The sequence below is a fragment of the Gorilla gorilla genome, chromosome 7 (genome assembly GCF_029281585.2).
Source record: "Gorilla gorilla gorilla isolate KB3781 chromosome 7, NHGRI_mGorGor1-v2.1_pri, whole genome shotgun sequence".
NCBI classification, from domain to species: Eukaryota; Metazoa; Chordata; class Mammalia; order Primates; family Hominidae; genus Gorilla; species Gorilla gorilla.
Window position 1 is genome coordinate 124201575 of NC_073231.2, and position 27789 is coordinate 124229363.

General features: G+C 41.4%; 1 protein-coding gene across 2 annotated transcripts in view; it reads right to left on the minus strand.

The window, feature by feature from the left end:
* SAMD12 (sterile alpha motif domain containing 12) overlaps positions 1-27789 on the minus strand; it is a 431264-nt gene that overhangs the window by 145218 nt on the left and 258257 nt on the right. The window lies entirely within an intron of this gene.

Sequence of the window (27789 nt, forward strand, 5' to 3'; positions counted from 1 at the left end):
CCCAGCTCTTTGATATTCAGGAATGATTATGCTCATTTTATAGTGAAGAGATGTCTGCCTTTGTATCTAAGATATGTAGGAAATTCATCACAATTTCTTCTTCCCCTTCCCCTTCCCATTCCTTCCCCCTCTCCTCCCTTACCCTCCTCTTTATTTTTAATAAATAACTCTTATTGTCAGGAAGTTCTTCTCAAATCAAATTGGAATCACATCTCCCATAATTTGAGCATCATTTGGAATCGGCCTTTCTATTTTGTTTTTGAGACAGGGTCTCATTCTGTTACCCAGGCTGGAGTGCAGTGGAGCGATCATGGCTCACTGAAGCCTCAACCTCCCAGGCTCAAGCGATCCTCCCACCTCAGCCTCCAGAATAGCTGGGGCTACTGTCATGCACCACCATACCCGGCTAATTTTTGTAGTTTTTAGCAGAGATTGGGATTCACCATGTTGCCCAGGTTGGTCTCAAACTGGTCTCAAGCCATCCTCCTGCCTCTGCCTCCCAAAGTGCTGGATTACGGGCATGAGACACCATGCCCGGCTCTCCCTCTCTTTGAAGTTGCAATCATTGCTCTTTGTAACTCTTCATATATTTGAAAATTATTCTAACATTTTCTCAGCCAGTCCCACTTCCCAAACACGTGGTGTGAGAGTTCCAGTTAACTTTACTGTGCTCATGGAGACCAGTTTTCAAGTCTAGATCTCTTTTTAAAATATGTTCTCCTGTGTCATGTTGAAGGTCTTTGCATCACACTGCAGTTGTGGGTCCAGAAACGTCCTAGCCCCAGTGAAGGCACAGCCACCACTCAAGGAGGAACTTCCTGCATCTGTTAGGAGTACACATGCAAGACCTCAAAGGTCCTCTACCTACTGTGCAATGCTCCCAATGTGGCTCATCCAGGACTGCTATCGTTGTCTCAACCAACAAATCCAGATTTTCCCTCCTCTTCCATTTGTGCATGTAACTGGCAGCTTTCCACCAGGATCATGTTTCCCACTCTCTCACCCAATACTGCAAAGTAGTTGAGGCTGGTTTTCCAAGAAATTGTCTTCCCTCACTATTTAGGGGACTTGACATAAAGCTACTTTGTCCGAAGTCCCAAGTACAATGTCAAATCGTACCTAGCAAAGAATTTTCAGGAACTACTGATTCTCCCACAACCTGGTGTGACACACTAAATGCTTTCCCCTTTTATCTTGCTATTCTGAGGGTGGCATGCCAGTTTATCATTAAAGTGTGTGCTGAATCTTTCAGTTGTGCCATGCTATCTACCACCCTAGGGAATGGTTAGCCATTGAACATTCTTCCTCTGGCACCAGGAATGCAATATGAGATGTCAGGTTAGGTAAAATAGTAACAAGGAAGTAACATGCACTGAGGGCCTTTTCTATGGCAGGTACTGCACTTGTATTTTGTTTTGGGACAGGGTCACCCAGGCTAGAGTGCAGTGGCATGATCATGGCTCACCGCAGCCTCGACCTGCTTGGCTCAAGCAATCACCTCAGCCTCCCTAGTAGCTGGGACAACAGGTGCACACCACTAGCCCACTAAGTTTTGTACTTTTTATAAAGACAGGGTTGCCCAGGCTGGTCTCTAACTCCTGGGCTCAAGCAATCCATTGCTTTTGCCTCTGAAAGCGCTGGGATTACAGGCATAAGGCACCACACCCAGCCCACGTTTTCCTTTGCTCCTTAAAACCACCTCATGATGTAAGGAGATGTTACTTCCATGCTGCAAATTAGTTCATTAAGATTTGGCAAGATTTGGCATCAGTAATCTGATGCTAGTCACATGATCAGAGAGTGACGGCACAGACATTTGAACCCAGCTCTGACTAACTCTAAAACAATACCAGGATTTTCCTTCTAGAAAAGGTAATTAAACATCAGGATACATTGTCAGAGAGGGCTAAATATGATCATTTTTTCGAAAGCTTAGAAACAAGCATAATTGCTCTCTTCTATGGATAGGTCATACATGGTTTTACCTAAAATCAGGAGCATGGACAATACAACCTTTCAAAGCTTCTTTTGAGTCCATGATTTTTATCATGATAGAATTCTCTTAATGAATTGAGGAAGAAAGGGCCTTATGCTTCAGGAATTCTACCCATACTGTCTCCATTTGAAATTTTCAGTGCATGTGTCTTTATAGCAGCATGATTTATAATCCTTTGGGTAGATACCCCGTAATGGGATGGCTGGTTCAAATGGTATTTCTAGTTCTAGATCCTTGAGGAATTGCCACACTATCTTCCACAGTGGTTGAACTAGTTTACAGTCCCACCAACAGTGTAAAAGTGTTCCTACCTCTCCACATCCTCTCCAGCACCTGTTGTTTACTGACTTTTTAATGATTGCCATTCTAATTACTGTGGCACTATTCACATTAGCAAAGACTTGGAACCAACTCAAATGTCCATCAATGATAGACTGGATTAAGAAAATGTGGCACATATACACCATGGAATACTATGCAGCCATAAAAAGGATGAGTTGATGTCCTTTGTAGGGACATGGATGAAGCTGGAAACCATCATTCTGAGCAAACTATTGCAAGGACAGAAAACCAAACACTGCATGTTCTCATTCATAGGTGGGAATTGAACAATGAGAACACTTGGACACAGGGTGGGGAACGTCACACACCGGGGCCTCTAGTGGAATGGGAGAAGGGGGGAGGGATAGCATTAGGAGATATACCTAATGTAAATGATGAGTTAATGGGTGCAGCACACCAACATGGCACATGCATACATATGTAACAAACCTGCACGTTGTGCACATGTACCCTAGAACTTAAAGTATAATTAAAAAAAGAAAAAGAAAGAAAGAGAGAAATAAAAAAAAAAGAAAGAAATTTTCAGTGCTCCAGATTACGGGACAAGATTATACAAACAAAGCGGGTCCTAGTAATTGCTGGCTTGGAACCAGTAATCCATGTCGCACACCAGCTCTGCTTTTGCACATCACTGTCGCTGTACATGCCCTGGGTTTTAAGGTATTGATTGATTCAGACCCCTCCAAAGCAGGGAGACCAAGCATGCTATCTTGTCATGCTTTCTTTATTTCACCTTCTAGTCATGTCCTTCAGGGTGGGCAATACAGTAGTGCCCCCTTATCCACATTTTTGCTTTCTGCCGTTTTAGTTACCTAGGGTCAACCTCAGCCTAAAAATATCACATGAAAATTTCCAAAAATAAACGATTCATAAGTTTTAAGTTACATACCATTCTAAAGGACATGATAAAATCTCATGGCCTCCCACACGCTGTCCCAAAGAGGGACATAAACTCAGCGTGTATCCACACTGTAGACACTCCCTCCTTAGTCACCGTCTTGCTTCTCAGATGGACTGTCCTGATATTGCAGTGTTTCTATTAAAGTAACTCTTATTTTACTTAGTAATTGATCCAAAGCTCAAGAGTAGTGATGCTAGCAATCAGGATATGCCAAAGAGAAGCCGTACATTGATTCCTTTAAGTGAAATAGTGAAAGTTCTCAACTTAATAAGGAAACAACAACAAAAATGTATGCTGAGGTTGCTAAGATCTGTGGTAAGAATGAATCTTCTATCCATTAAATTGTGAAGAAACAAAAAGAAATTAATGCATACTATACATAGGATGCCAGTTTAAGGCTTCCACCAGGGGTCTTGGAAGGTATCCCCTACAGATAAGGGGAGACTACTGTACAGCTTTTACTCACTTAACAATGTAGCACCTATCTAAAGACAGAAGTCTTGGGCCATGAGATTCTAGATTTAAATGTACTGAAATCATCAGGATAGCAGATCACACAAAACACTCAACAGCCAAGCGTAATGTATAACTACTCTACAGATACAAGAAAGGTTGTGAAACTTAAAAGGACAGAAACAAAGATTAGCAAGTAATGTTTTCCCAAAGACATAAATTCTTCCCTTTTTGAAAGTGGATCTCTTCAGCTAGAATTGGATGAAGTATGCAGTCAGTACATAAGATGTGCAAGTTAATAACCACTTGTTATTAATAGTTTCTGCAGCTGCTATTTAATTTTAATAATATTTGATATCAATTCTTATTCTTTGGCCTAATTGCCAAGACAGTGAGTTTATGTTTACTTTTTGAATTCCAGTGTGGAAATGGACTAAAAAACGACATATTAAAGAACAAAATGAACCCTGATAAAGATAATGTTTTCTCCTCAAAATGTTAAGATGCTGATATACTTTTAGACTATGAGGAAGAGAGGAGTTTGGTTGCCATTGCTGTTGTTTTTACCTTTTCTTTTGGGATTTCTACTTGAAGGCATTCAGAATCTATTGAGCAAAGGCAGCAAATTAACTACTGGTTAAGTATTTCACCAAGTTCTGTTTTACACACAGAAAGTCATTTCTAACTATAGCTCAGCCTCCCTGGGCTAGAACACAGCCCTGTTGCTTGGAAATTGACAGGGCAGCAAAGGCATCCCTCCCTAACAATTTCCTGACAACCTCATGTTTTTGTTATTTAACATAAACAAATAGAAATCTTCCAAAACCCAAATGAATGTTAATCAACACTCTGTAAAATGTTGATCATATCAATATATTGACATCGATACTCTAGCTCACTGGGAGAATCAAGAATGAGCCGCTACTTATCTCTAAGATTAAACAAAGATCTTTGCTTCTCCTCTGTCCTATTTCACTAACAACCTCATAAAGAAAGAAAGGGGGCCAGGCACAGTGGCTCACACCTGTAGTCCCAGCATTTTGGGAGGCTGAGGTGTGAGGATTGTTTGAGTCCAGCCAGGAGTTTGAGACCAGCCTGGGCAACATAGGGAGACCCTGTCTCTACAGAAAATAAAAAATTAGCCAGGCTTGGTAGTGCATGCCTGTAGTCCCAGCTACTTGGGAGTCTGAGGCAGTAGGATCACTTGAGGCTGGGGAGGTGAGGGCTGTAGTGAGCCCTGATTGCGCCACTGCACTCCAGCCTGAGCCAGAGTGAGACCCTGTCTTAAAAAATAAAGAGAAAAGAAAGAAAAGGAAAGAGAGAGAGAAAGAAAAATGCACAAGCTGACACTTTGCTAAACCTACTACAGAAAGAAAAAAGACAATTCCTCGAAATGCATGGGGAGGGTAGGTGGAAGGGGAGCAGGCTGATTACAATCAGGGCCTTCCTCACATCTCTGTTAAAAAATCAAGCAAAACTCTGGTGTCTATCCTAAATCTTTTGGCTGCAGCCACAGCTTTGAGGAGTGGTGCTGATCACGTGGCCTCGCTGCGTTTCTGCGGTCTGTGCAAGCACAGCCTGATGGAATGATGCAGCAGTGATTTTGTTCTTGCTTTTCTGATGGGTCCCTGAGGGTGATTCTGAGTAATTGTGTCTCTGTTTCTGCAGCTGCGATGGGTCAGTCCTCTCTTTCTCCTCTCTATGCACTCACTTCAACACTGAGAGGCTGTCTCTTCAGAGCAGGTGGTTTGCAGCCCCTTGACCCTGTCAGGGCTCCTCCAGGGCACGTTTTCACACATCTTGTAGTTTCATCTGGGTATAGGTGTGAACAGAGGCCAAGCACAGATGAAATGGTGTTTCTGAATAAAAGAATGTGCTACCCAGGCGGCATGACCAGCATTTAATTTGCTGCCTGTGTTCAATAGACTGTGAGCTCCTCAAGGGCAGGGATCGTGTCTCATTTGTCTTTGTACCCTCGGTGACTAACACACATTCATTTGTTCATTCATTTATTCAACAAACATTTACTGAGAGCTGGAGGAACAAGATGAATAAGGCACAGGCTTCAACAAAGAAGCAGACATTTCATTTGCCCCACAGGCTGTATTGCCACGGAATAAATTTCTAGAACGTTAAAAGATACACAAATATACACCCAAAAGAAAAATACAAAAGCTGAGCTGTCTTATTCATAGACTCATCCATGTCAAAGATGAATGGGAGCTGCCTTTATATAGATAAGAAAACCAGTTACCAGGGGTGACAAATTCTTGACCTTATGCTCTCTTTACCTTGCCAAGGGGCCCATGGAGGTAAAGTATTTCAAGTAGACATTTTATTTGCTGTCTGTATCATTCTTGCCCTTACAACTTAATTTTGTCATGTATATACTCATACATATATGTATATATGTATATTATTATTTTTAATATTTTAATTCCCTGCCAGGCGCAGTGGCTCATGCCTGTAATCCCAGCACTTTGGGAGGCCAAGGTGGGTGGATCACTTGAGGCCAGGAGCTGGAAACTAGCCTGGCCAATATGGCGAAACCCTGTCTTCACTAAAAATACAAAAATTAGCTGGGTGTAGTGGTGCATGCCTATAGTTCCAGCTGCTTGGGAGGCTGAGGCAGGAGAATCACTTGAACCCGGGAGGTGGAGGTTGCAGTGAGCCAAGATTTTGTCACTGCACTCCAGCCTGGGCAACAGAGTGAGACTCTGTCTCAAAAAAATTTTAATTTCCAAAAGTATACACAATTCAAGGTTCTCCAGACTGAAATTTAAATAAAGATTATGACCCAAATTCCTATAGGAGCCAGGATGTAAAACAATTGAAGTAAAGCCAGAGGAAGGAATGGGGGTCAGAACAGAGCGCACTGGAAAGGCATTCTCTTGTTTCAGTTATCTATTCTAAATTTGTGGCTTAAAACAATCATTTTTACTTTGTTCACACTTTTGTGGGCGAGGCATTCCTGAAGGGCTCAGCTGGGTGGCTTATTTCTGATCCTTATGACATCACCTCATGGGGATGAAAAATGAATGGCTTCTTCATTTGTGTATCTGGCACCTTAGCGCTCCTTGACCTTTCTGTCTTTCTCCACGTGCTGTTTCTTCCTCTAGGGCCTCTTCATGTGGCTTGGTCTTCTCACAGCATGGTGGTCTCAGCGTAGCTGGCCTTGTGACATGGTGCCTCACTGCCCTGAACACGTGTCCCAACAGATAGAAAATGAGCCAGTGTATGCCTAGCTTAGCCTCACCTCTCGTATTTCACTGATAAGAGCAGTCACTAAGCCTTCCCAGATCCAAGAGGAGCATACCTAGACCCCACCTCTCAAGTAAAGAAATGTTAAATAATTTACAAACATCTTTAATATGCCATAGTCTAAGAGACCACCTCTATGCATCAGATTATTGCATTGTGTGGCTGTGGCCCAGTCTGAATCTGTTCAGGCTGCACCATAGACAGACTGGGTAGTTTATAAACCACAGAAATTTATCTCTCATGGTTCTAGAGGCTGAACGTCTGGGATCAGGAAGCCAGCGTGGTCAGTTTCTGGTGCCGGCTGCAGATGCCAACCTCTCCTTGTGTCTTTGCATAGTGGAAAGCAAGTGAGAGAGCTCTCTGGGACCCCTTTTATAAGGGCACTGATCCAATCACTTCCCAAAAGCCACACCTCCAAATGCCATCAGATTGGGATTAGTGTTTTGACATATCAATTTCGGGAGGGCACAAACAGGCAGTATATGACAGGCCCAGTGTCAAAATAGTTTAAATTTTTAAAATAGAAGATAAACATTTATATTTTAAATTGTTGAAATCTGGTTTTAAATATTGGCAACTAATTCAAATTTTCTGAAACCTTCTGTGTGGCAGACATGCATATTCACAGAAATGGCCCATGCCCACCATTGTGTACTCTCTGCTTAAAGCACTAAACCAAATTCTTATGAAAAAGTTTTAAGAGGCCTGGTGTGGTGGCTTATGCCTGTAATCCCAGCACTTTGGGAGGCCACGGTGGGCAGATCACCTGAGGTCAGGAGTTCGAGACCAGCCCGGCCAACATGGCAAAACCCCGTCTCTACTAAAAATACAAAAAAATTAGCCAGGCTTGGTGGCAGGCATCTGTAATCCCAGCTACTCAGGAGGCTGAGGCATGAGAGTCATTTGAACCCAGGAAGTGGAGGTTGCAGTGAGTTGAGATCATGCCACTGCACACCAGCCTGGGCGACAGAGCAAGACTCTGTCTCAAAAAAAAAAAAAAAGTTTTAAGAGACTACTGACATATATTTGGAAACATTTTGCCTACATCTTAAAATAACAATCTTAAAAGTGTTTCACTGTCTTTGATAAGAGACTTGAAACCCACCAATCGTAGATAAGGGATCTTTCTACATAACTCTGTCATGCCCACAAGAGAAAATCGAATATCTCCTACTTTGAAATTTCCCTTTTCCCATTTCTATCTTGGCCAAATTACAGTCTGATGAAGAATATAGTGAGTTTCATTTCTTGTTGAACTTGACTGAGAACTAGAAATGTAAGATGACGATGGAAGTACTGACTTAATGCCCCAAAGGAAAGAAAAACAAAAAGAATCCCACAAATTGAATAAGAAGTCACTGATATAAACAGTCCCAAATCGAGATTAGTAGTTCTCAAACGCTAGTGATAGAATCACCTTCTGACTCAGAAGAACTAGGAGATGTCCCAAGAATCTTCATTTTCAATTAATTACTCTAGAGGATTCTGATGTAGGTGGGCCATGTACTGCATTGCTGGTATTCAATTACATCAACAGGCTTTTGACAGACAGAAAAATGGGCACAGCTATAGTCAGGATGGTGCCTCCTTTGAGGAGCTGGTGGTGGAGGTGGTAGCATTGCAGTCAAGATAAGAATGTATATGGTGGACCCCATTTCCCTGACCCAGTGTGGAAAAAGTGCCAGGAGTAGGAAATAGGGTTCTAGCTCTAATTTAGTATTGGCCAACTAAGTGAGCTCACAGAAGTCATTTCCCCTCTCAAGACCTCAGTTTCCTCATCTGTAAGATGAGGAGGGTTGGCCTGGGCTCCAACAATGGCAAGTGCAATTCCCCACATCCCATGCAGGAGGCAGGTCCTGCTCACCCCGTGCACCAATCTTTCCCCAATTCTCCTCTACTCAGCCACTTCCAACAGAGTGGAGTTAGCAAATTGGTTATAACCAATTTTCCAGCCTTGATGGAGGATCTCAGGGATCTCTTTCTCTTCCTGCTTGTGTGGCTACATGATAGTTTTGGAGAGAAAATCTGGTGGAAAAAATAATAAAAGGTAGTTTTGGAGGGGGGGAATCGTTTTGGGGACAGATGCTAACCAGAAATGGCAACATGCAAAAATTGACAGGGGAGTAGTATCAAACAGCCTGCAAACCAGTCCCAGCCCTATTTTGGTTAACATGATGATGAAGATCTTTGTGGTTTCCTCTAGAGTATCCCAGCAGCCACATCCCAGGACAATCAACAGGAGGGGCTGGGTTGGGATTAGGGTGAGCAAATTTGTGATCTTGTACATACATAAACTTGAGAGTAAGTGCCTTTTTACATTTTGTGCCAAGCACTTTGCTTGCCTTACCTCATCCTGGCCCTGAAGAGGTGTATTAGAACAATAGAGTTGCAAGCTCACTGAAGTTTCCATCTCTACCATAGACCCCTTGGGCCAAGGAGTGTATTGTGTAGAGGGGAAAATGCAAACAGATCAGGCCAGACTAGGTCAGGACTCCCATGGATTTGATTTACTGAGGGGCACTCAATATAATGGACACAAGCTTTGGATCTGCATTGGGTTAGCTGTGCAACTTCGGTTAAGTTACTTAACCTCTAAGTTTCAGCTATCTGATTTGTGAAGTGGGAATAAGAATATCTTCTTGGCAGGGATGTTGTAAAGACTGAGAATGTGCATATATATATGGCACATAGTACATGGTCATTACATGGAAATTCCTTCCTGACTTCCAGCTTCCATTCTGCCTCTAGTGACTGCCAGGAAATGAAGCAAGCTAGGGACAGCAAACTTCAAGCCAAACATGGATGTGGAAATCCATGTCCTTGTGCAGAGGAAGCCCTGTAGGTCTTTACATTCATTGTTGCCTTTCTGACTCACTGTTGCATTCTGTTTTAACTCCCCCTATCCTGCTCAGGTTGAACTAATGTGGGAAGGTTGACAGTACAATGCTGGGACCTTGTCCACTAGGAAACATCTCCCAGGGCTGCTCTGAGGTCAGAGTTCCAGGGAAAAATACCACAAAGGCTTGTGTCATAGGCCAACTTCGTAAGAATTACAGCTACTTTCTCCTTATGTGATTAGTATATGCTTAGCCCAGTGCTGAGCACTTTATAAACTTTATCAAAGTCAGCCCTTGCAACATTGTAAGAGGTAGATATAACTATTCCCAGTTTAAAGATGAGGAAATAGAGGCTAACATGGCTAGTAAACTGCAGAAGTGGGATATGTACTGGGTTTGTTTCTGAGCTCTTAACCATTGTTTCCTATTGATCATTCATCACTCTGGAAATGGAAACAACAGAAGAAGAGTTCCCAGCTCTCATGTAGAATAGCACTAGCATGTGATAAAGAATAGGATAACACACCATGTCATAGCTCGACTAGACAGTAAACTCCTGGAGGGCAGGGACTTGTTTTATTCTCTTTGGTATCTCCATTTTTTAGTGGAATGAAAGGCTCTCAGCAGGAGCTCAATCACTGGGTCTTGGATGTACGGTCACATGCCACATAATGACATTTTAGTAAAAAATGAATCAATATACAATGGTGGTACCATAAGATTATGATGGAGCTGAAATATTCCTATCACCTAGTAACATCATAACCATTGTAACATCACAGTACAATTATTATATTTTTATATATTTAGTGTAGTTTAAGTGTGCAGTGTTTATGAAGTCTACAGTAGTGTTCAATAATGTCTTAGGTCTTCACATTCACTCACCACTCACTGACTCGCTGACTCACCCAGAGCAACCTCCAGTCTTGCAGGTTTCATTCACAGTAAATGCCCTATACGAGGGTACCATTTTTTATTTTTTATCCTGCATTTATACTCTATCTTTTCTAGGTTTAAACATGTTTTGATATACAAATACTAACTATTGTGTTAAAATTACCTATAGTATTCAGTACAGTGACATGCTGTACAGGTTTGCAGCCTACAGCAATAGATTATACCACATATCCTAGGGTTGTAATAGGCTATACCATCTAGGTTTCTGTAAGCACACACTGCGATGCTCACACGATGAAATTATCTAATGATGCATATCCCAGAACATATTCCTGTCACTAAGCAATGCATGACTGTATAAGCAATAAAGTGATACGCGCTAAGATGTATGGTAGAGACAGAGATACTGATGAGAATGCACAGGTCTGGAAAGGTTAGTAGTGGTAAAATGAGGAGGGCCAATTTCTCAGAGGACAGAGTGGAACCTGAGCTGGGATTTGGAGAGGTCAAAAAGGACAAAGATGTAGAAGAAAGACATAAATGAAGCCATGATGCAGCATAAGCGTGGGGTGTAGACAGTGAGGAAGACAAACTGCTTAGAGAATTATCTGTCCAACTAGCCAATGGGGCAAGGAGCCAGTTAAACCAACTAGTCTCTGGTGGCTTGTTGGAGTAAGATTGTATTAACTGGCAACAGGTCAAGAGCAGTGAAAACAAGGTCAAAGGACAGGGTAGGTTGGTCTAGGCATACAAAGTAGGGGAGTAAAGTGGAGCCGGCTGGACTGCAGGAGACACAGTTCCCCACCCATGGTAGAGGATATGCAAATATAACTTTTGGCATCTGGAAAACACATAAAAGGAAGACAAGTCAGCCATGAAGAATGTGGAGGAGGAGGAGGAGGAGTACCAGGAAAGGTGCTGAGAGAACAGATGCTGGGGCTAACCACCATCTCCATTTGGCTTGTCCTGCACCGCAGCAGCCTACTTGCTCTCTGGAGACCCTTGGTGCTCTGTTTATTCTGTAAAATGAACTCAGGGAAATCATAATTATCGAGGGATGTCACAGGCTCTGGCATGAGGCCCCAAAAGCCATATAATCCCTTTAGTAGGGTTTTCTGATTACATGTAGTAAACAAACTTTATAAAACTATATAAATTATATATGTAATTTTATTATAGTTTCATACACATGGTAATATAGATTTATACAAATAATTTTAATATGGGCTAAAGAGCTAAATCTAAAAATGGAAGAACATAAAGGATGGTTATGTCTTGAGGCTACTGTTTCCAGGCTTATCCTTCCCAACTGAATATTCCAGAAAGGTGGTAGAAATGTACTAGTCAGTTTTGCTCTCTCAATATATATTCAATCTATGTGTCCCAGGCAGGAAGAAAGTGCTACTCCACATGAGCCTTCGGAACCCTAACATTTTTCACCAAAAGCCCAGAATAATTATGTGGGCTAATCTCTGCCTCTAACTTGTGGGATTGAACAGCTCCTCAGGGCTGCATGCTGTAGAACCAATGACCCATGAGATGTTAAAAGGCATTGAGAGGGAAATAATTTTCTGGATGTGACAGGGGGTCTCTAAGAGCAACCCCAGGTTCTGTGATTCACTAGGAGAACTCACAGGACTCAGCATATAGTTGTATTCATGGCTAAGATTTACTATAGCAAAAGGATACAAAGCAAAATCAACAAAGGGAAAAGGCACCTGGGACAGAGTCCAGAGAAAACCAGGCATGAGCCAACAAGAGTCCTTCCTTTAGTAGAGTCATACAGGATGTGTTGAATTCCTCCAACAAGGAGTTGTGACAACACGTGTGAAATGTCTATGAGGCAAGCTCATCAGAGACTCAGTGGCCAAGGTGGCTGTTGTTGTCAAAGACAGGGTCTTGCTCTGCTGCTCAGGCTGGAGTACAGTGGTGCAGTTACAGCTCACTGCAGCCCCGAATTCCCGGGCTCATGGGATTCCTCCTGCCTTAGTACCCCTTTACCCCCATGGCCCACCTTGAATAGCTGGGACTACAGGCACGTGCCACCATGCCTGGTTAATTTTCTAAAACTACTTTGTAGAGACAGGGTCTCGCTGTGTAGCTCAGGCTGGTCTTGAACTCCTGGGCTCAAGTGATCTTCCTGCCTTGGCCTACCAAAGTGCTGGAATTACAGGCATGAGCCACCAGGCCCAGTCTCAGTGTCCAAGGTTTTTACTGGGGATCCTTCCTAGCATGTGCCACAATTCTAGGCTCCCAGAAGGAAAGCAGGTGTTCAGCATAAATGACACTGTTTATACAAACAGTTCAGGCACAGTGAACCATTCTGGTCAGGGAGTGTGGGAACCCTCCCAAAACCCAAGTTTTCTAGACACCAGCAGGGGCCAACCTTGCAATCACAACCTTCTAAGGAAAACGATCTAAGGCCTGCTATGTTAACTGCTTTCTCCACAATGGTCTCAAATATGTGTAAAATGTGGGGAAAGGTGGGAAAAGTCTGGATACTACAGCTTTTTGAAGATTGATAATGCATATTAGCATATTAAAGGGTTTGAGAAGTGCTACACTATAAAAGGCTGTTTTTTAAATGTATATTTTCCAAACCTATTTGACTATAATATTTTCTAAAAAGAACACTTATAACATCCTGTTGATACAAATGTTCTACAGAATACAATTTGTGAAATCCTGGACTAAATGGATAAACTTCCATCACTTGTCTGGCTTCAGTTTTCACCATCATCAAACACACTAGTAATAATAACTAGCTCTTACATAGCTCTTACTGTGTGTTAAGAGCTTTTTTATAGAATAACTTATCTAATAAGAGGTTGAACTAGGCTACCTCTAAGCATGGCAAAGTGGCACAGTCAGGGGTTAACAGGGCATGCACTGACTCTGACTGCCGGGGCTAGTTTCCCAGCTGTGCCAGTGATCAGCTGTATAGCAAGCTGCTTAACCTTAGTGTGTCTCAGTTTCCTTACCTGTAAAACAAGAACAGTGCTTAGGACACATCAACTGCTACAACTGTGTTTATTACTCATTTTTATTTTTTATATTTTTTGAGACAAGGTCTCAACCTGTGGCCCAGGCTGGAGTGCAACGGTGCCATCTCGGCTCACTGCAGCCTCTGCCTCCCAATATCAAGTGATCCTCCCACCTCAGCCTCCCAAGCAGCTGGCACTACAGGTATGTGCTACCATGCCTGGCTAAATTTTTGTAGAGACAGGGTTTCGCCATGTTGCCCAGGCTGGTCTCGAACTCCTGGCCTCAAGTGATCCACCTGCCTTGGCCTCCCAAAGTGTTGGGGTTACGGGCATGAGCCACTGCTCCTGACCACTTATTACTTTTTTTTTTTTTGAGATGGAGTCTCGCTCTGTTGCCTAGGCTGGAGTGCAGTGGTGTGACGTCCGCTCACTGCAAGCTCTGCCCCCCGGGGTTCATGCCATTCTCCTGCCTCAGCCTCCCGAGTAGCTGGAACTACAGGCGCCTGCCACCACGCCCAGCTAATTTTTTTGTGTTTTTAGTAGAGACGGGGTTTCACCGTGTTTGCTAGGATGGTCTTGATCTCCTGACATCGTGATCTGCCCACCTTGGCCTCCCGAAGTGCTGGGATTACAGGCGTGAGCCACCACACCCGGCCCGCTTATTACTTTTTTAAAAAAGTAAATGAAGTTACTTCCAGCTCAAGCTGTTTTGATCCTTTGCTCCGTGCTATGAATCACAGGAAGGCACAGACAACAATCCTGTGGCTTCAGAGACTATAGGATGAGCTGGTCAGACAAGGGTAGCCTGAGGGAACCAGAACAGTCCCAGGTGGAGTTGGCCCACCTGGGCCGAGGAAGCCCTGACATTCAAGGCCAATCAAAGCCAGAAGCCAATTCCAGGAAGTAAACACAGACTGTCACAGGCCAAGAGGCACCATTAATTTCCTGGGAGTCTAGGACCGAGGCCAAGAACAGAAGTGATCTGCTTTTGACTGTAAATAGAGCAAGACTCTAAACAGCCTTCAATTAAACCTGGCAATTTTATCCATATGCTTGGAGAAAGGTACCTCACAAGAAAATCCCCTCTGAATCAAGAGTCATACAGATCTTCATGGTAGAAAAAAGAACAGGGAAAGATGCCAAATTGAAAAATGACAAACTGCCACTAGAATAAGCCAATTTTTAATATGCCTTAACAACTTTTTTTTACCCCTTCTCAAGCTATCTCCAGTTGAAGAATGTTCTGTATAACTGAATAATCCTTCATCGAGATATATGAAAAGTCAGCTGTGTCATCCTGGAAAATGAAGGACAGTGATTTATTTTGTAGTGTGTAGACACAGGTGGATGTAAAAAGTATGGAGGGGTAACCCCTCAGTGCACAAGGTGTGATAAAACAGTTGCTGAATACAGAACTGTGAAAGGGCTTGGTGAGGAAATTGGTTTGCTGTCTCCTTGAGACAATCTTAGGTTTGTCATGTCCATAACTGTTCTCACAGATATTTCCTGGTGGCAACTTTCCTCAGCTTCTTCTATTGTTTAAAGTCAGGCTCTAGAACATTCTACAGGCTTCCATGGTGCTGTGCTTATCTACCCCTAACTAACACACTGAGCTCAGTGCTTGGCACACAGTACATGCTCAATAAATGTGCATTGAATAAATGAAGAGCCTTTGTTTATAGATCCTTCTACATTGAATGTCCAACCTTTGTCTCTTTACCTAGCAACATCAGATGCATCAAAGCTCCTTTCCTCCCTGAGTCCTCAGAGACTCAGGCAGTACCTGTTTTCACCGTACAGAGCACTTTGTGGATAATAACAAGAGCCACCTGCTGGGCACTGTGCCTCACACCTGTAATCCCAGTACCTTGGGAAGCTAAGCTGGGAGGACTGCTTGAGCCCAGGAGTTTGAGGCCAGCTTGGGCAACATAGTGAGATCTCATCTGTACAAAAAATTGAAAAGCTAGCCAGCCGTGGTGGTACATGCCTGTAGTCCCAGCTTCTCAAGGGGCTGGGGTAGGAGGATTGCTTGAGCCCAGGAGGTCAAGGCTGCAAGTGAGCTGTTACTCAGCCTGAGCAACAGAGTGAGACTCTGGCTCAAAAACAAAAGCTACCATTGTGAGAGCCCTTCACCTGTTACCAGCTCTCTTACTCCACACAATCACCTGTAAGATCAGTCCTTTACTCGTTTTAGTTTACAGGTCAGTAAGGCTAAGAAAAGAAAGGAACTTGACCAAGGTCCCATAGTAGGGAATGGCAGAACTTCCTCTTCCAGCTGCTTCAATCGCAGCATTTACCTCATCATGCTGTGGTTTGTCATGGTTTAACCATTCACTAGTGTATGTCAATCCTAACTTGATAGCAATGTTAACTAAATCAATACAACCAAGGGTTTTATAGTCAGGTAGACCTGAGGTCAAGCTCCAGCCCTCATCATTCTTGTGTTTTGGTGCCTTGTTTCTTCTCTATAAAATGGAAATTACAGAAGAACCTACTTCCTGGTGTGTATTTTGAGAATAATGAATTAAAAGAATGTGAAGTGCTGACCTAAGTGCCTGCCACAGAGCTTAATTATTACTAATACTCATTTAAAGGTCTGTTTGATAACCACAGTGCCTAGGATTTGCCTGAGGCTTAGCAGTGTTGGACAAATGTCTATTAAGTGAGTGACTACCTATATATCTTTATTTGGGGATATAATGCAATAAGGCCCACACAGAAAGGCTAACCGTATTTTGGCTGCTTCAAAACAGATATTCTCATGTCCAGGATTCAAGCTTCACAAAATATGTGTGCTTTGGTGTATAGACCATAGCATAGTAGATTCTTAATAAATGTGGTACCCAAACAGCCATATTCACAATGGGAAACCTGCCTGCCTCTTATAAGCTAATCCTTTTCTATTTTACTTTTCTCAGTGTCATTCCTAGTTCTGATATTTTAGTTCAGTTCTTTTGATCACATCCCAACATCTCCCTGAAATATCTCTATGACAATCTCTTAAGTGAAGAATGCAAAATCTACTCTTTCTCACCACGTGGGACATGAGTCTCCAAAATCTACTTCTTCCCTGGCCACATCCTTATGAGCTATATGGTTCTTCTTCTTCTAAATATTAATGTAAAAAGATGCTTACTTTGGCAAATTTGTATCTCTGTAATATACTAAGTACAAGGAAGGCATCAACTACACATTAATTACGATTGACACCTCATAAAATGGTCTGATCCTCTCAAAATGATCACAGGGGACATGGGATGTCTGCAGGCAGTGAGGGACGTACCTCTCAACTCTGCCTACAGTTGTTGCTGATTAGATCAAAGCTGGGTCAATTAGAGTTCCTGTCCAGGGAATTTGGAATTGGGATGGGAAGCGGCAGAACATACTCCTTTTATTTTACTGGAAAGTGAGGCTAGGAAAAGAAAGGAACTTGCCCAAGGTCCTACAGTAGGGAGTGGCAGAACTTCCTCTCTAGCTGCCTCAATCACAGCATTTACCTCATTGTGCTGTGGTCTGTCATGGTTTAACCATTCACTAGTGTATGTTAACCCTAACCTGATAGCAAGGCTATCAGGTTATGTATGTGTATGTAGGATTGACATACGCTAGTTAGACTAAGAAAAGAAAGGAACTTGCCCAAGTTCCTTTCTGGGAGCAGAAAGTTGAGAAATTGAGAGAGAACTTGAGAGAGTTCTGAGGGCTCTGGGCATAGCCAGTCAACTTGAAAAGAGTAAGAAGTCACCTTCTGCCATTCTGTGAATCAACCTGCAGAGTGTGTCTAAAAAATGAAGAAGTAGACTGAGAGAAAAGCAGAAACAAGAGAAAATGAGAGCAGATTGTCTGAATTCTTGTTGGTTTTCCAGTTCACAGTTCTCATTCTTCTGGAATCCTTGCTGGCTCTTTGTCTTGAAGCCCTGGTGAAGACTCCTTCTTTATGTGTATTAGGATTATCCAACCAATGTATTTGGCCCATTGTTTTGCTGAAGCCACCTTGAGTTGATTTCTGTTCCTTGCAACCACAAGAATCCTAACTTACGAGTAGCCAAACTATGATTAGAGTTATCAACAATCCTTATATGCGTTTAACACTGTGCACATTTACAAACTGCTTAGTATTATTAATATCTGCTACAAGCAAGCACTACAGTAATGCTGTTGAAGCAGTCATCCAAGAACTAATAATTGGGTAGCAGCTGGAGATTAAAAAGCAAGCCAGGAAGAAGGAGTGGATTTACTGAAATGAAAACTAATGTGAGAAGTCATCAAATCACTTCAGATAATTCCATTTACAAGAGTCCATCATGGTCAAATGGTTGTAGATCAGTAAGACAGTAAGAGGAAATTCTTTCTATTAGGGAAGAATAAAACCATGAAACAGATGGATTGCTGTTTTAAAGATTAAAATTACAAGAGCACACACAACCGGCTATGCTTAGGTGGTTCAGAAAAAAAAAAGAAGCCTACCGTCTCCATAGTTCCTAAGAAATATGTACCATTCTTACAGATGCCAATAAAGCATTATGCAACTGTCAATTTAGTAATGGAAGTGTCACCAAAGATTCATATTTAACAGAGACCAAATGTAATAGACAATGGGGAAAAGTGGTTGGTGGGGATCTGAATTAACTAACCGTGTTTGAGAAAATAATTGAGGCAATAAAACGATCAATAGGAAATCAGGCCACTCTCCAGTACCTCAGGGTTTCTCAAAGGAATATTTTTAAAGAAGAGCATTTTATTGACTTGTCTCATTTTTAATGCACTAAGAAATGCAGCTAAGGTGCCTGGTCATTGTAGAAAGGGGTACATGCAAAGACCTATGCTAACCGTAGAGCCAGCAAATGACTGATAAAAAGGAACTTGGCCATATACCTCTCTCTACTCAATATAGCCCTGCAGGTATATCAAAAAACAACAGAAACATTGTTCCAGATCATAAAAATAATTATGTTGCTTTAGAAAATTTGGAAAACCTGAGAGAATACAAGGAAAATAAAAATCACGTTAAACCACCATCCAGATACACCACTGTTAAAATATTGCTGTATCTTTTCAGTTTTTTTGTGTGAAAATAATATACATTTGTATTTTATTGTATATACACTACTAAATACAATATTTTGATCTTTTTGTATGTGATGTTTTCATGTTTTCACTTAATATCTAGTGAGCATGTTCTCTTGTTATTACATGTAATTTCAACGCTGCATCTCATACCATTATATGGTTTTGTCATAATTTAACCAACATACTAGATATTAAACTGGTTTTCCTTTCAGTATTTGCTATGAACTTAATGTTTGTGCCCCACCAAAAGAAAAATTTATATGTTGAAGCCTTAATTCCCAAAGTGATGGTATTTGGAAACAGGACTTTAGGGAGGTAACAAGGTCAAAAGGGTGGCGTCTTTAGAATGAGATTAGCACCCTTGTAAGAACAGACAGAAGAGAAATTCCTTTCCTGCTCTCCTCTGTGTAAGGCAACTGTCTACAAATGAGGAGGAAGGGCCTCACCAAGCACCAGATCTGCAGGCAACTTGATTTTGGACTTTCCGGCCTCTGGAACCATGAGAAATAGATTTCTGTGGTTTAAGTTACCCAGAAAATGGCAGATTTGTTATAGCAGCTGAAACTAAGACATTATTTTTTTTTTAAACATTAAGGGGGGAAAATAACAGTGCTGTTTATTTCCATTTCCTTTCCCCACCCCTCCCTCGCTATCCATTCTTGTCTCTTCAGTCCAGCTCTGTGCCAATGAAGTGCTGGGCTCTGTGGACTATGCAGCCTGCCATCCCTTGCCCTCTAGCTTCTGGATGCATTTAGCCAGTGAGTGGTATCAGTGGGAGGCAGGAGGTGAGAGGTGAGGCTATCCTTTCCTCTCCCCACCCCGCTTGCCCCTGACAGTTTTGGCATTGGCTGCCCTGCTCTGAAATGTTTCCTCCCTCCCTGCAGGCATCTGACCCCTCCTCCAAGGCTCCAGCTCTTCTCAGAGCTCTTTAACATACTCTCACACTTTTGCCACTTAGGCTTCTGCCTTGCTTTTTCCTGGGTGACTTAACAACCCTTTTGAGTTCCTTTAACCTCTGCTAAGTAATGGCTTCTTTGAATTCTCTTTAGATTCCCATCTGACTGATATTAAAAATTTCAACGAACAACTTGCACATTGCAAATGATGACTCTGTGGAAAACAATTACTTATAAAAGGCATAAAAAAGTTAAACACTATGCAACCACTATTCCAAATAATGAGAGGTTTGGTGCTAGTAAAATACAACAAACATGTAAAGTAGAGGAATGGTCTAGATTCTAGAACCTTCTTCCTATTTTCAGAAAGCCTCTCTCATCTTGTTTCCCTCAATTTCCTTTCCTCCGTAATTTTCATAAACCATATACCTTTTCCTTCCTCCCAGCCTTTGCTCATGCTACCACCCTAAATGGAGTTTTCTTCCAGTTTCCTCCTTATTTCTAAGCTCAGGTTTCTTCCTTCCTGAATTCTTGGAGTCCACACCATCCCTCCTCAGAATTACTGATGCTATGCTGTTCAGTATGGTAGCTGGAAGCCACCTGTGGTTATTCAAATTAAAATAAAGTATAAAGTCAGTTCCTAGTCACACTGACCACAACTGAAGTGCTCAATAGCCACATGTCATTAGTGGCTGCTATGCTGAACAGTGCAGAACTAGAACCTTTCCATCATTTCAGAAGTTCTACTGGTCAGAGGTATTCCAGAGCACTTAATTATATATGGCTCAAATGAGAATTAAATCACAGATATCCTTGTATTGTCCTCCAGTTAAATCACATTTGCAGAGTCCAGAAATAACAGGAGGCTGCCTTGCTTTGTTCATTTGAGTCCAGAGAGTGCTTGGCACCCAGCAGGTACTTAGTAAAAATACTGACTTGGATAATAACCATAAATATTTCTCAGCAGAACATTTAAAAATACCACTATGGAAAACAGTGTGGAGATTCCTTAAAGAACTAAAAGTAGATCTACCATTTGATCCAGCAATCCCACTACTGAGTATCTACCCAGAGGAAAAGAAGTCATTATATGAAAAAGATACTTGCACATGCATGCTTAGAGCAGTGTAATTTGCAATTGCAAAAATATGGAACCAACCCAAATCCCCATCAATCAACAAGGGGATAAAGAAACTGTGGTGTATACACATACGATGGAATACTATTCAGCCATAAAAAGGAATGAATTAATGGCATTCGCAGCAAGATGGAACTGGAGACTATTATTCTAAGTGAAGTAACTCAGGAATGGAAAGCCAAACATTGTATGTTCTCACTCATAAGTGGGAGCTAAGCTATGAGGATGCAAATGCATAAGAATGACACAATAGACTTTGGGGACTTGGGGGGAAGGGTAGGAGATAAAAGACTGGGTTCAGTGTACACTGCTCGGGTGATGGGTGGACGAAAATCTCACAAATAACTACTAAAAAACTTACTCATGTAACCAAATACCAGCTGTTCTCCAAAAGCTTATGGAAATAAAAATTATTAAAAAATAAGGAACTACTAATAATTAATGCAAAGGTATAGAGCAAAGGGATAGACTAGACAGTTTGGAGGTAGTAGTGGTGAGGATTCTTCCAGTCCCAGAAAAAACTAAAAATCCTCTCTATCCTGTAAAACATCCTCTTTATGTACACAGAAAGAAATTTTCTAAAACATTAGAAATGATTCTCCAGCCAGCTATTCAGTCTGATCAAAGGAAATTATTAAAAAGATCCAAATGCATATCTCTATATAGAAGCTTATATATACCACCCACTAAACTTGTTCACAAAAGCTGAAAACTGTCTTTAGATATTGGTACAACCTTTGACTGTGATTCTGGTTGACAAAAAATCTAGCATGTGTCTGAAGCAATTTAATGGAAGTGATACAGCTGTATACCCTAAACGATCCCCTCTCTTATCTTGCTGGCTTGAGAATTTTCACAAAATTTCAGTGTTTGATTTATTAGAATAGCCTTATAAAATACATTCTTCATCCTTTCATTAATCTCCGCAAAGAACGTGTTCTTAGAAGTAGAACCATTTACTGTATACTATTTATTGGGATCTGTGCTAATAATTACTTTGCAAAAATATCCCTTTTAATCCTGATAGCAACTCTCTGAGCTAGGTATATGTGCTCCCATTTTACTTAAAAGAAAACTTACTTTCAGAGAGATCTGTCATTTGCCTAAGTTTATACAGGGAGTGAGGGACAGTGCTGGGAGGTCACCTTAGACTCTTCGACTCCCAAGACCATGGTGAGCCACTCTGTGATAGTTTATTCCACTGTTGACAAAAGTAATGCTGGAAATGGAAGCCGGTGTAGGGCACCACCTGGCCCTGCAATGCTGTTTCGTAGTCTTTCTTAGCACAGCTTTTCCCTCTCAAGCCCTTTTCTGATATTCATGCGAACAAACCTTCATGAGAAGAGACCCATGATATATATAAACGCCCACCTGCAGCTCAGGGAGGGAAGCACCCACAGGATACTTTGAGCCTGCACTTTCAGCTCTCTTACTTGATGATAAACAAAACCTAATGTGAGTGAAAGGCGGAAATGTCTAGTGATCGAGTGACTGCACCACTCCGATGGCATACTTGACACAGATATTCTAATGATTGCTCGGTTTCTATTTTCATACAGGTCCCTCACTGGAGCATCATACTCAGACATCTAACTGCTTTATTGGGTGTTTCAAAGGGACCTCAAACCTCACATGTCTCAAACTGACCTCTCTCATTTCCAGGACAACTCTCTGCTTCATGCTTCTTCTTCCTCAGCACAGGTGCCTCCACATTTGTGGCTGCTCAGGCCAACCACCTGCACTCACTCTTAAAGCGCCCTTCTCCTCCCAAATGCAATCCAGTACCAAGTTCTATTGATCCTATCTGCAAACAGATCCACCCCCATTTGCTCTGGCTATGACCTCAGTTTTAACTGTCGCCTGTTCGCTTCTACATTTCTGCAAAATTGGACTATCTGACCTCCTTGGTTTCATTTCTGCTCTCATCCGATCCATCTCCACACAGCTGTCAGCACAATCTTTTGAAAATGTAAATGGGATCTCATCACTCCCTTGTTTAAATTGAAAGGGAGAAATAATCAAAGGGTTCCCACTAAGCAGAAGGAATAAATTGTTGTGATCTATTGTACAGCATGGTGACTACAGTTAATAATGATGTATATTTCAAATTGCTAAAAGTGTAGATTTTATTTATATTTTTTCAGACAGGGTCTTGCTCTGTTGTCCAGGCTGGAGTGCAGTGGCACAATCAAGGCTCACTGCAACCTCTGTCTCTTGGGCTCAAGCGATTCTTGTGCCTCAGCCTCCTGAGTAGCTGGGATTACAGGTATGCACCACCATATCCAGCTAATTTTTGTATTTTTAGTACAGACAAGGTTTACCATATTACTTTAGGTGAACTCCTGACCTCAAGTGATTCTCCTGTCTTGCCCTCCCAAAGTGCTGGGATTATAGGTGTGAGCCACTGCGCCCGGCCTAAAAGTGTAGATTTTAAATGTTCTTATCACAAATAAACCATTAGTATGTGAGATGATGGATATGTTAATTAGCCTAATTAATCATTCTACAATCTATACATGGATATCACATTGTACCCCCAAAATAAATATTGTTGTCAAAAATAATGAAGCTGAAAAAAATTCTTTAATGGCTTCTCATTGCACTTCTTGGATCCTATTCTAAATCCTTAATGTAGCTTTGAGGCTCCACAGGACCTGGCCTTTGCCTGTGTCCCAGCCACATGACTCTCTCTTGGGCTCTGTGATTCAACCTGTGGCCTTCATTCAGTTCCTAGGGAATGCTAAACTCAGGCCAGGCACAGTGGCTCACACCTGTAATCCCAGCACTTTGGGAGACCAAGGTGGGAGGATCCCTTAAGCCCATGTTTGAGACCAGTGTAGGCAATGTAGTGAGACACCATCTCTACAAAAAATAAAAAAAATTAGTCAGGTGTGGTGGTGCACACCTCTAATCCCAGCTACTCAAGGGGCTAAGGTGGGAGGATTGCTTGAGCCCAGGAGGTCATGGCTGCAGTGAGCTGTGACTGCATTTTTGCACTCCAGCCTGGGCAGTGGAGCGAGGCCCTATCTTCTGAAAACAAAACAAAACAAAACAAAACAAACTTTCCTGCCTCAGAGCTTAGTATGTGTTTTTCCAACTATATGCTTGCTCTTCTCCTATATTTCATCTGGCCAGACCACATTTCTCCTTCTTACTACCACTTAAAGGTAACTATTACTCCCCAGTCTAACTTAGAGCTGCTCTTTGTATTTTATACTTTTCCTTTATTGCCCTTAATACAACTTAGCAGTATGTAAGTTGTATTAACACAACTTGGTACTGGACAATGGTAACCACTCTTTCAAATCCCATTAAGTCTCACATGCCCTCTCACCACAGGTTTTTTCCAACAACCAGCGGCCAATTTCAGATGGTAGTGATACTCATGTTGCCTTTCATGAAGTCCAGATCATTCCTAACTTCCTACTTACCATTATCTTCTGCTTCTTTAGCCATTACCTTAAAAGCAAATTTGAGTCTCTATAAGCCTTGAATTTTAACATCCCATACTTATACTTTTTGTTTCCTTACTGTAGTTTTAGCACTATCCCCTGCACACCTTTTCTGTCATTATGCATCAAAACCAATCACCAGATGACAAAATAAATGACAGGAAGAGAGGCCAAAGCAGAATAAATATAACCTAGGAGCGCACTGAACTTAGAATATTAAAGACTGCTAATTGGCTGAGCATGTTCAGAGTAGTATATGGATACTCCAGGGATGAAAGTATATCCAATTCACTGGATGAGAGAGAATGGTGGTATTCAGAGAATGAAAATATGTTAACACATCCCATGTTAGACCATTATAGATATAAAACAAGTCTTTAAAGAAAACACTTAAGAAGTAGTTATAATGGATCATTGATACAGGGTATGGCATTAAACTGTGTGTGTGTGTGTGTGTGTGTGTGTGTGTGTGTGTGTATGTGTGTATTCTCCTTCTTTAACAACTATCTCTGTTATGGGCTGAATTATTCCCTGCCCCCCCAATTAATATGTTAAAATATTAATCCCTAGTATCTTAAAATGTAACATATTTGGAGACAGGGTCTTTAAAGAGGCAATTAAGGTAAAATGAGGTCATTAGGATAAGTTCTAATCCAATATGACTTGGGTCTAACACAGAGAGTGACAACCATGTGAAGACACAGGGATAAGTTGGACATAGACAAGCCAAGGAGTGAGGTCTCAGAAGAAACCAATGCTGCCAACGCCGTGACCTTGGACTTCTAGCCTCCAGGACAGCAAGCAAACCAATTTCTGTTGTTTAAGCCACCCAGTCTGCGGTAGTTTGCTATGGCAGCCCCAGCCGACTAATATAATCTCCCACCATGTTCCAAACCCAGTTAGGACAGGGACCATTTGTATTGTGTTCCCAGTTGTAACTCTAGCACCTGGCACAAAGCAATGATGAGATATTATATTCCCAATGTATGCAGTTATAGCAACAAACGTAGCATGGTATCTAAGAGCATCGCACTCCTGGAGAGAGTTTGTGTTTAAATCCTTGCTTCATCACTTCTTATACTGTGTGACTTGGGTTCAAATAATTTAACTTCTGTGTGCCTCAGCTGTTTGATCTGCAGAAGAAAAGGGATAATAACAGCTCCCATCTCACAGAGGTATAAGGATAAAATGACAGTGCTAAAAAAGTGCTCAGAACAGTGCTAAAACATAATAAACATATAATAAATGATAGTGATTATCACTGATGTTGCTATTTGCCCTGGCCTCATGTGTGGCTAAGTATCCTGGGGTGTGGACCAATTCTGATAAAAACTGGAGAAGTTAAAGCTCTAAGGTTTTGCAATACTTACTGGGCTGAAGGGTCCTATATATAGCATATAATAAGTGTTCAGCAAACATTTATTCAACTGAATACTCTACGAGCTGACCTTACATGGTCTGAGGTGGAGCTCTGGGTCAAAGCCATTCTCCCACCCTGCTCAGGAGATCACTTTTTGCTCCACCTGGGCAGTGGTCATCTTTATCAATACACAAAGAAGTCCACTGATAAAGAGGGACTTCTTCAACTCTTTCTCAACCTTTTCCTTCAAAGACCAAGGCTTGAATAGGATGGGCTCCCTGGAGTCTAAGTAATAAGTATTTCAAATATCTTTACTGTAACAAATCTTAGTATCTACCAGAAGCTATTCTGAAGATGAGGAAACAAAAGTACTGGCAATTCCTGACCTGAATGCCAGGTTAACTCAAGGGACCAATCGACTCCCAGTACAATAGAAACTGCAAAGCCATAATTTTATCTCTTATTATGATACAGAAAGGAAAACAAAAGAATGGTTTATTTAAAGATTAAAACTGCCTATTTTATGAAGTCACTGTTTACATTGTTGGAAACTCAATTTTGCAGTCCTCTAAAACAAGTTTTTTCTCCAGACCACTTAAGGTAAAAGAAAAAAAAAAACACGAAACAAACAAAGCGAAACACAAAACAAAAAGGTAGAGTTGAAAGTATGCTTTTTATAGGAAGGAAAATGGTAATGTATATACAAGGGACCTCGAAGATGCTGTGGGTACCCACGGGGATTTTGCCACAAAGGGTGGATGATTAAGGAGTTCACATTTATGGTTGTGAGATGGCCAGAAAGTCTAAAGCAAACTCTACTCATGCTAGGGAGGCATCAGTGCCAGTTTCTACCATTCCAGTAAGAATTTCTTTAATTGCATTTGTTTTTTTCTTGAAGAATTCAAGGTAATATTACCCCTTTCAGTATGTGTTCTGGAGAAACAGAGCAGAAAGCTTAAAAGAACTAGTGTGCTGGCCTTCTGGAAGGGTTTAAATCTCAAAATGAAACCTGATCATGTCACATCTCTGCTTAAAGCTCTTCCACGAGTGTCTAAAGTTCTTAGGGTTAAGGCCCACATGTTTAATATGACCTAAATGTTCTGGTGGTCTAGCTTTGGCAAAATTCTCCAGTGTCACCTCACAACTACCCCCTGCTCTAGCAAAATATCTTAACATCATTGTTCCCTCTTTGTAAATACTCTCCCTGATTCTAACTCCTGCCTTTGTGAGTCCCCACTATACAATCTCAAGTCTGTACATTCTCCTTTGAGGACTTAATGCAATCAATAACTTAATAATTATCAGTCTGCTGTCTCTTTCTCTTGCAAGATTAATTAATTCACTTATTTGCTCATTCAGTTTGCCAAGTACCTACTATGAGCTAGATGCTGTAAGCTCCATAAAAGCATGGATTCAGGATGCACTGTTCATCACTGATTCCCACTACCTCATCGGACACATAGTAGGTAACTCAAAAAAAGCTGTTCAATGAGTGAATGAATATGTTTATTCCATTTTAATTTTTTTAAGTACCTATTACAATGTTAGATACAAAGACCATACTCAATAAGTAATCCTTTAATATTTTTGGAGGGAAAGACTGGGTAGCACTTAAACTTTGCATCATCAATTAGCATTTTGAAAAGGCAAATAAAAACACACAGATGGCTAAAATGTTACCTTTGACACTTTCTTAAAATACTAAGGCACCGCAGTAATGGATATTCATCACTTTCCTGCCCTAACACACACAGACGCACGTGTGTGCAACAACATAACCAAATATATATATTTATATGCACCTAGATAGCATCTACACAAGAAAATCATTCACACATTTGTTAATCACAGCTTTGTTTATATAGTACTTCTACAGGTTGGAGCAATAATTTGTGAGTCTTTTAAACTGATGTAAGAGACATTTTTCACTTTATTCTATGAGCAAATATGATGAGCCCAAGTCCCTACTAGAAAATTCAAGCCTGGAGAACTGGATTAATAAATATAAATGAATTCATTTGACAGAGTGACATTTTCATTTAATTAAGGCAGAAAATCAGCTCTAAAACAAATGATTGTCCCTGACAAAGATGCAGAAATTTGTTCTTAATAAATTTCTAATAGCTCTTCCATGGGCTGCGGAAGGTCTTCAGTGATAGAGCACTTTGGTGGGGGTGGGGAGTGGGATGAAGGGAGGGATAGTGA